This window comes from Canis lupus, chromosome 8 (assembly GCF_011100685.1).
Source record: "Canis lupus familiaris isolate Mischka breed German Shepherd chromosome 8, alternate assembly UU_Cfam_GSD_1.0, whole genome shotgun sequence".
NCBI lineage: Eukaryota > Metazoa > Chordata > Mammalia > Carnivora > Canidae > Canis > Canis lupus.
The window spans coordinates 14,683,009-14,691,568 of record NC_049229.1 but is presented as its reverse complement, the minus strand read 5'-3'; the positions used below and the strand labels follow the sequence as shown (position 1 = coordinate 14,691,568).

At 36.7% G+C, this 8,560-nt stretch overlaps 1 non-coding gene across 1 annotated transcript; it reads right to left on the bottom strand.

The window, feature by feature from the left end:
• Positions 1–593: 593 nt before the first annotated feature.
• LOC119873053 lies at positions 594–702 on the bottom strand. Its single transcript, XR_005363851.1, has one exon. It is a non-coding gene; the product is annotated as a U6 spliceosomal RNA (small nuclear RNA).
• Positions 703–8,560: the final 7,858 nt, after the last annotated feature.

Sequence of the window (8,560 nt, the reverse complement as noted above, 5' to 3'; positions counted from 1 at the left end):
CTTTGCCGAGTTCTGATGCCTCCTTTCTGAGTTTTTCTAATTATGATATATAGTAGATACCCCTTAGCTGTACAGAATCTGTTCCAAGATCCCCAGTGGATGCCTGAAACCACAGACTGTACCATCATATCTATATATTATATTCTTTCCTATACAAACATACCTATGATAAAGTTTAATTTACAGTTAGGTACAATAAGAGATTAACAGCAATAACTAATAATGAAAAAAATTATAACAATATACTCTAATGAAAGTTGTGTGAACGTGGTTTCTGTCTCTCAAAATATTGTATACTCTCCATTCTTATAATGACGTGAGATGATAAAATGTCTGCATGATGAGATGAAGTTAGGTGAATGATGTAGGCATTATGATGCAGTGTTAGGAGACTGCTGACCTTCTGATGATATGCCAGAAGGAGGATCATCTGTTTCCCCATCGCAGGTGACATGGGTAACTGAAACCACAGACCATGAAACCGTGAATAAGGGAAAACTAATGTATTTTATTTTTTCATGTCTTGTAACATTTTCTTAATATCTTTTAGTTATTTTTAAATAGTAGATCATAGTTATTTTGGTTTTTTGTTTTTAAATATGGACTGCTTTGTGAATGTGCATGTCAGCCTTGTGTAGGAGCCATGCTAATTTTCTCCGTATGTCATTCCAATTTTAGTGTATGTGCTGCCTGAGTGAGCACAGTAGATCATTATTTTTATCTGTATTGTGGGCATGTCTTTCTAGCAGAGGAACATTAGTCTACTTCTTTTTCTCTATTATAATAATTTTGTTTGAGATTTGACTTTCATACTTTTTATTTTTATATAAAAATGGTTTTCCTGGGCATCTATACTAAGCAAAGTACAGGAAACATTCTTTAACATCACAGAGTTCCCTCTTTAATTATTTTTGTATGGTGCTCAATAATAAGGTAGCTTGTTTTCTGAGCTTTTCTTGGTTTCACTGCCAAGAAACCATACCCCACTTTAGTGCCATACCCCACTTCAGTCTGACCCTTCCCTTTTCTTCATCTCTGCTGTCTCTATCCTGCTCAATTTTAATTCCATTTCTTCTTGGAAGTGATTTGTCTATCCTTGGCTTTTTGTTCTTCCACATTTATTTCCAAAACAAGTTTATCAGTTTCCTTGAAAAATTCTGTTAGAATTTATTTTTTCCTATATTTAAGTATTTAAAAATTAAATGTAGCTCAGGATGTCTGGCTGGGTCAGTTGGAGGAGCATCCAACTCTTGATCATAGGATCCTGAGTTCAAGCCCCACATTGGTGTAGAGCCCATTTGAAAAAAAAGACAATTATATATATGTTTCATACATTGTAAGGGTAAATACTGTTTCAAGATATTTTTGTTTTATATGCATGTGCTGTACATGTGTGTATACACACACATGAATATATCAAGACGTGTATCTCTGTCAAAAAGTATGAAAACCACTGCCTGTAAGGCTACTTCAGCACTGATCCCCCCTTGGGCTTCCTCTTTTCATTTGGTGTTCATTTTTTTATTGACTAAACTAGACTTTTTAAAACCACATGCTTGGGATCCCTGGGTGGTGCAGCGGTTTGGCGCCTGCCTTTGGCCCAGGGCGCGATCCTGGAGACCCGGGATCGAATCCCACATCAGGCTCCCGGTGCATGGAGCCTGCTTCTCCCTCGGCCTATGTCTCTGCCTCTCTCTCTCTCTCTGTCTCTCTCTGTGACTATCATAAATAAATAAAAATAAAAAAAAAATAAAACCACATGCTTTTATTTCTGGGCCCTATACAGATCTCTAGGGGAGAACTGCTGGTAGTGATGATGGAGTTTGAAAGGGGCTGGGAGAAAAAATGCACAGAGTTTCCTACCTCCCTTAAATCTCACCCCATAGGACCAGCTCTTACACATCTGCTCATGCAGTCATTTGGGAACTGCAGCTGGTTTTTTAGCCTTCTCATCCCCTGCCAGACAGTCTAGGGGTTTGTAAAATTAGACAAGAAAACATAGAGAATAAAGAAATATTAGAAATATCTTCACTCTTAGGAAATCAGTTTGAAGGCAAATAGTCCATATTCCTCAGCCAAGGTGTTGGAATTCTGACAGATAAACCTCAAAGTGCCCTCTGCTGGCAGCCAGTATTAACCACCACTAATCAAGAATTATGAGCTACTGCAGATTTCACTGGTCCATATTTGCAAGAAGGTGATCACACATAGGGAGTTATATTTATATTCACTATTGTTTTCTCCAACTAACAAAATGGAATTCAAGCACTATTTAACTTATAAGTTAAAATAGCTCTAAATTATACAAGGTCTACAGTTTTGTTCTGTTTTGTTTCTACAAGTTTTCAATTATTAAAAACAAATCTAAACACTATTTGAAGAAGAAATAGACTAGTCATTTATCATTGTTGAGAACTGTTATATTAAAAATAATTGGGAAAAAAAATAAAATAAAAATAAAAATAATTGGGACATTTTTATTATGAACAAGGTGTATTTCTGGAATAAATATATGCTGCATGTCTATGCTTCTAACTTTACATTTTTCCCTGGTCAAAACCAACAAACTCATAACTAATCCTCTTTCAGTCATTATGTGAAGTTTCTAATGGCCTAAAAGAGATTAAAAAAGAATAAAGATAAATTCTTGGATTAATAAAATTAAATTTACATTTACTGTGGTTAATAATTTATTACTATAGTACAGTCTTAAAAAATAAAGTTAAATTAAATGGAAGAATGAAATAATGTCTTGAAAATTCAAATAATCCATTTTAGTAATTTCTAAACTGGTACTCATGTATTAGCATAATTGTAGGAAGATATTTAAAATATCAACATCACTTATCTTGCTCACCAAAATTAACTATTTTGTATATTTACACACTAATGTATACAGTACTTGCTTAACTTTCTTCTAAAAGGATCATAGAAATTTTATGGTTCCTAATTTTCAAAGCTCTAATAATCTCATGCCTATGTACTGAGATCATTAAAACTTCACAATAACTTTGGGTATAACTCAATATACCAGTGACAGGGTTTACCTTCAAGAAAAGAGACTATGAAACAATCTAGTTTTAGATCTTTATATAAAAGATCAATAAAGTCATTTTCCAATATGAATTAATATTTATTAATTAGCTCTTTGTAAATTTTCTGTATTATCAGTTAGGCCATTCCTGATTAATAAGTCTAGAGAGTCTATTGATTTTAAGTAGATCTTGGGTAAAAACACAACCATACAAAATTCTATTTTAAGAATGTTGAGGATAAAATCGGGAATGTGTGGGGCAAATGCTTAACCACAGGGTTATAAATTTAATAGACAAATAGAAGCTATCTATTTAATGCCACATCCCTTCAGAGGACTTTGAACTGTATTAAAAGTTGTAGTTTCCTTTTGTTTAATTATATACTTTGTTTCTATAGTAACTCTAAAGCGTATAATCCATTGCAATGTTCCTAAGCCTTTTACATGGTGACTTCTTTTCAGTGGGTAAACAGTAATAACAATATAATCCTTGTTTAGAACTTCATCTTATTCCTGAAGATCCCTTAATTAGTACGCAATAGAATTAAATGCAACTTCAGTCTCACTATACGATTTTGAATAATTAGAAGAAAAAATACAAATTCTAAACTAAGTGCCTAAGTTTTCTAGGAATTTACTGCCACCTTCAGGTTTTAATCAAAATGCATTAATACTATAGCTTTTACATTTCTAGGAGAGTCCTTGGTTAATGCAGTAGAAATATTAACATTAGTTTCTGGTTCTGAAGCAAAGTGCTAACTTAGATTGCAGTACAAATGTCTTTCATGAGATGTGCTTTCATTTGGTCTTATCTTTTATGATTCTTCTACAACATGTAATTGAAAATCAAAGCCTACAGTTTATCAGTCATTATAACTGTAATTATACACGGGGAGCTCCTAGAAGACTATCCAAAATATACTTCAGGATCTTTTGGTTAAATCTAATGAAAAACCCTTCAACAAAAAAACTGACTTAAAAGTTCCATGTGTCAATGTCCTCCAGCCAAAGACCACCCTGAACTTACCTGTTTAAACAAGCTGGGCCTCCTGCTCACTGCAGTGAGAGAACATAGACCCCAGAAACTGTGGGTGGCTGAGAAAGAAGGTATTTCAAAAAGGACTTACAGGATTCTATTAGGAGATTTTTGGTAAGGCTCAAGGAAGTGTCCGGAAGTGGGGGCAATTTTGTGATTGGATATCTTGGTTAATCTTATTTATAAAACAGGAGGAATAAAGCAAGGCCAAAGATAATAATTGATAAAGAAGCAGCAGTCAGGGATCCCTGGGTGGTGCAGCGGTTTAGTGCCTGCCTTTGGCAGAGGGCGCGATCCTGGAGACCCGGGATCGAATCCCACGTCAGGCTCCCAGTGCATGGAGCCTGCTTCTCCCTCTGCCTATGTCTCTGCCTCTCTCTCTATGTGCCTATCATAAATAAATAAAAATTAAAAAATAAAGTATATTCAGAAGAAGCAGTCAGTCATGTTAGGGGGAGGTTTCATATTTTTGCAGACTGACCTTGTTTCTATCTATACTTAGACAAGCCTGTGAGGGGGAGAAGGGCTTGTTTTTGTCTCACTTCATCACAGTCGCAGAGTGGCCTAGTTTGATGTTGGTGCTTTATAAGGTTGTTTATGTTCAACAGGACAATTCCAAGGCCTAGCAGTGAGTGCCAAGCATTTCCTAGCTTTTGCTTTCTCACATCTACATTTGCAACTCTACCAATATCCCCATTATTTTTATTCCTTGAATTTGTGGTGAAATTACAAGTTTATTATAATTTTTAAGATAAAAATCAGAATATGAAGCCCTAGTGATTGTGATAAGTGTTGCAAGGGTCAGAAACACAGCTCACAAAAAAAAGGTGGGGGGGAATTCATTAGAAGACTCATGTAACATAAGAAAGATCATGGTACACATGGACTGTGGGTCAGCTGGAAGCAGGAAGGTAAAAGCCAAGAAACTACCTGTCTGTCTTCCATCTCTTCAGCTCCCTGTTGTCTTTCTACACAGGGCAGGAAATGTAATTGTCTGTAGTCCTCAAACTTCGTTGTCTTCTCAGGTACAATATGGAAGGAAGACTGCTTCTGTTTCCACAGTTACAGCTTGAAAAATCCAGCAATGGGTTCTAACCGGGCCAGCCTGAGTTACATGCCTGCCTGGTCTCAACAACTGTGACTGAGACTGGCAGACCATAAGAGAAATGGATGCTCCTGTTGGGAGCCACATGGTTCAGGGAAAAGCCTTTCTTAGAAAAAGTGGAACTACAGTGCCCTGCAGGCAAAAGAATTGAGGCCCAGGAGAGAATTAAAAAAAAAAAAAAAAAGAAGAAGAAGAAGAAGGAAAAATCAGTTCTGGGTTTTAGAAACATAACATTTGCTATAAAGAAAAAGGGCAAGAAGCAAGGAGACCAATTAGGCCATCACAATCATCCCAGTAAACTATACTAAAAGCTTGAATTAGAGCAGCATCTGGGGCATGAGACAAAAGAGGGTGATTTCAGAAAATGTTTGAGTTAAAATCTATAGGACTTGATAATTAGATAGGGGCAGCTAAAATATATAAATAGCCATTATATAGGATTTATCACGTAACAGCCACTGTTTTAAGCACATGGCATATATTAATTCACTGAATCCTCATCACAACCCTATGAAACATTAAGTATTATTTTCATTTTCAGATGAGGACATTATGAGGCACACAAAGGTTAAGAAATTGCCCACGGAATATAAATAATAGTGAAAGGGAATATAAGGGAAGGGAGAAGAAATGTGTGGGAAATATCAGAAAGGGAGACAGAACGTAAAGACTGCTAACTCTGGGAAACGAACTAGGGGTGGTAGAAGGGGAGGAGGGCGGGGGGTGGGAGTGAATGGGTGACGGGCACTGGGGGTTATTCTGTATGTTAGTAAATTGAACACCAATAAAAAATAAATTAAAAAAAAAAAAGAAATTGCCCACGGCCAAATTACTGGTGAGTGGCAGAGTTCACATACACTTAGTCTTGTTCTGAAGCCCATGAGTGTAGTCAGCTGCCATAGCTTCCCCAAGGCCTGAATGTGGGTAGATGGCAGCATGAATCAAGAGCAGGAACAGAGGAGGAATACAAGCAGGGTTGGGGGAAGGGATGTGAAGAAGAAATAGTACTTGGTTTTGTATGTGTTAAGTTCAAAAAGTGTGACAACCAGATGAGAATGCCCAGCGGGTTACTTGTCGTACATAACTCGGGTGAGGGCAGAGATTTAGATTTGGGATTGTCAGAACATATGTGGTAGCTGAAGTCAATGAAGTGAGTGAAGACTTCTAAAAAGAGCTTGAATGAGGGTTATCGTACAGCCTGAAGGAAAAAAAATAAAGAGAAAGTAGAAGAATGACATTGAAAATTAATTACCAGAATCAGTGTTTCTGGTGATAAGGAGAAATAGGCACCATTGTATATGGTTACTGGGAGTGTAAAATGGGTACAATTTATTTGCAGGGAAATTTGGCAATATCTAGTAAATTCTAAGAATCCCCTACCACTTGACCAAGCAATTCTACTTGAAATTTATACTACAAATATATTCTTTCCCAAGGTCAAAAATATATGTCCAAGAGTGTTCACTTTGGCCTTATTGATAAGAAAGGGAAACTCTAAATGTTCATCAATTCCATACCATGGAATTCCATGTGTTAATTCCATAAAATGAATACAATGCAGTCATTAAAAAGAATGAACTGGATCTTTGAGGGTGGATATGGAATGATCACCAAGACATATTTAAAAAGGATTGTGGAGGATGCCTGTGGCTCAGTGGTTGAGTGTCTGCCTTTGGCTCAGATCGTGACCCCAGGGTCCTGGGATTGAGTCCTGTATCAGGCTCCTTGCATGGAGCCTGCTTTTCCCTCTGCCTGTGTCTCTGCCTCTCTCTGTGTCTTTCATGAATAAATAAAATCTTTTTTAATAAATAAATAAATAAATAAATAAATAAATAAATAAATAAATAAATAAATAAATAAATTTAAAAAATAAAAATAAAAATAAAAAGGATTGCAGTGCCTGGGTGGTTCAGTCAGTTGAGCATCCAACTCTTGATTTTGGCTCTCAAGAGTTGTGAGATGGCTCTCCTGTGTCAGGCTCTCTGCTAAGCACAGAGCCTGCCTGTCTCTTCCTCCTTATCTAAGTAAAAAAGAAAATCTAAAAAAATACACATACTATTCCTTTAGTGTAAATAATAGGTCCTGCTATGCTGTATTTTATTTACCTGACAGAAAAACAATATAGGGCTAGAATCTTACAGAATCTTTTAAAGCTCAAAATGGAGGTACAAAAGAGTAAGTCCAGAGAACCAATTGAGTACAGGAGGAATCTTGCAGGTAGAGTGGCCAGAACAGCAGCCTCTCTTGGGTCTCCTCCTGCTTTGGCAGTCTTGCACAGAGTGGGCTTGGGTCATGATCACTGCCGAGAATGCCCTTGAGCAGCTTCACTGGGAGGGAGAGGAGAGATCTAAAGAAAGGGAAGTAGGGTGAGTGAGCTCCCCTTCCTATATGCCTGAGGATCCCCAACAGACCCCTTGGGCATAAGAGGGTACAGCTCAAGTGGGTTTAGGAAATACCCAAACCAAGTTGGCCCTTGTGTAGTAGATATTGTTATTATATATACATATATAAGTTTACCCAAACCAAGTTGGCCCTTGTGTAGTGGATACTGTTATTATATATACATATATAATTATAAAATATAAGTTAACACCATGGGCTATAAGCTGAACCAAAAACTGATGTAGTCAATAAGTAACTTAAACAGTGCCTAAAGTCTTTGTATTAAAAAAAAAAAAAAATCAGTTTTCCTTAGTAAGTGCAATTGCCCATAGATGTACTTAAACATAATATACTGAAATCATAAATTTATCCTCAAACAAGTGAAAGCACTTACCGTTTTTGCCATTAAGAATGCCATTTTCAAATTCTTTCAATAACAAGTGAAATATCGTATTTCTTTTCCGATCCCTCTAATAGCAGATGTCATTTAGCTTCTGCTCAAGGATCTGGTTTTCTAAGCATTTTAATACGATAAACTATAATCTTTCTGGTAGAGATGAAAAGCTACCATGTGGCCTGCTTCTGGACTAGAATTACACTTCTCTCTTCAAGAGAGTGCTGGCAAGGTCACCCAACTCAAACCTGTATTAGAGGAAAACGAATAAGAAAAGGAAACTTAAACTTTAAAGACTGTTCCTACAAAACTTTTTCCCTTGACCTTACTTAATAATAAAATGTGTCTTTTTTTTTTTTAAGATTTTATTTATTTATTCATGAGAGACACTGAGAGAGAGAGAGGCAGAGACACAGGCAGAGGGAGAAGCAGGCCCCACACAGGGAGCCTGATGTGGGACTTGATCCCAGGACTCCAGGATCATACCCTGGGCCGAAGGCAGGCGCTAGGATCACTGAGCCACCCAAGGATCCCCTAAAATGTGTCTTTGAAAGAGAATATATTAGCTTCAAGTTTAGAAGCAAAGAAATTTTAGACTTATAGTTGCTT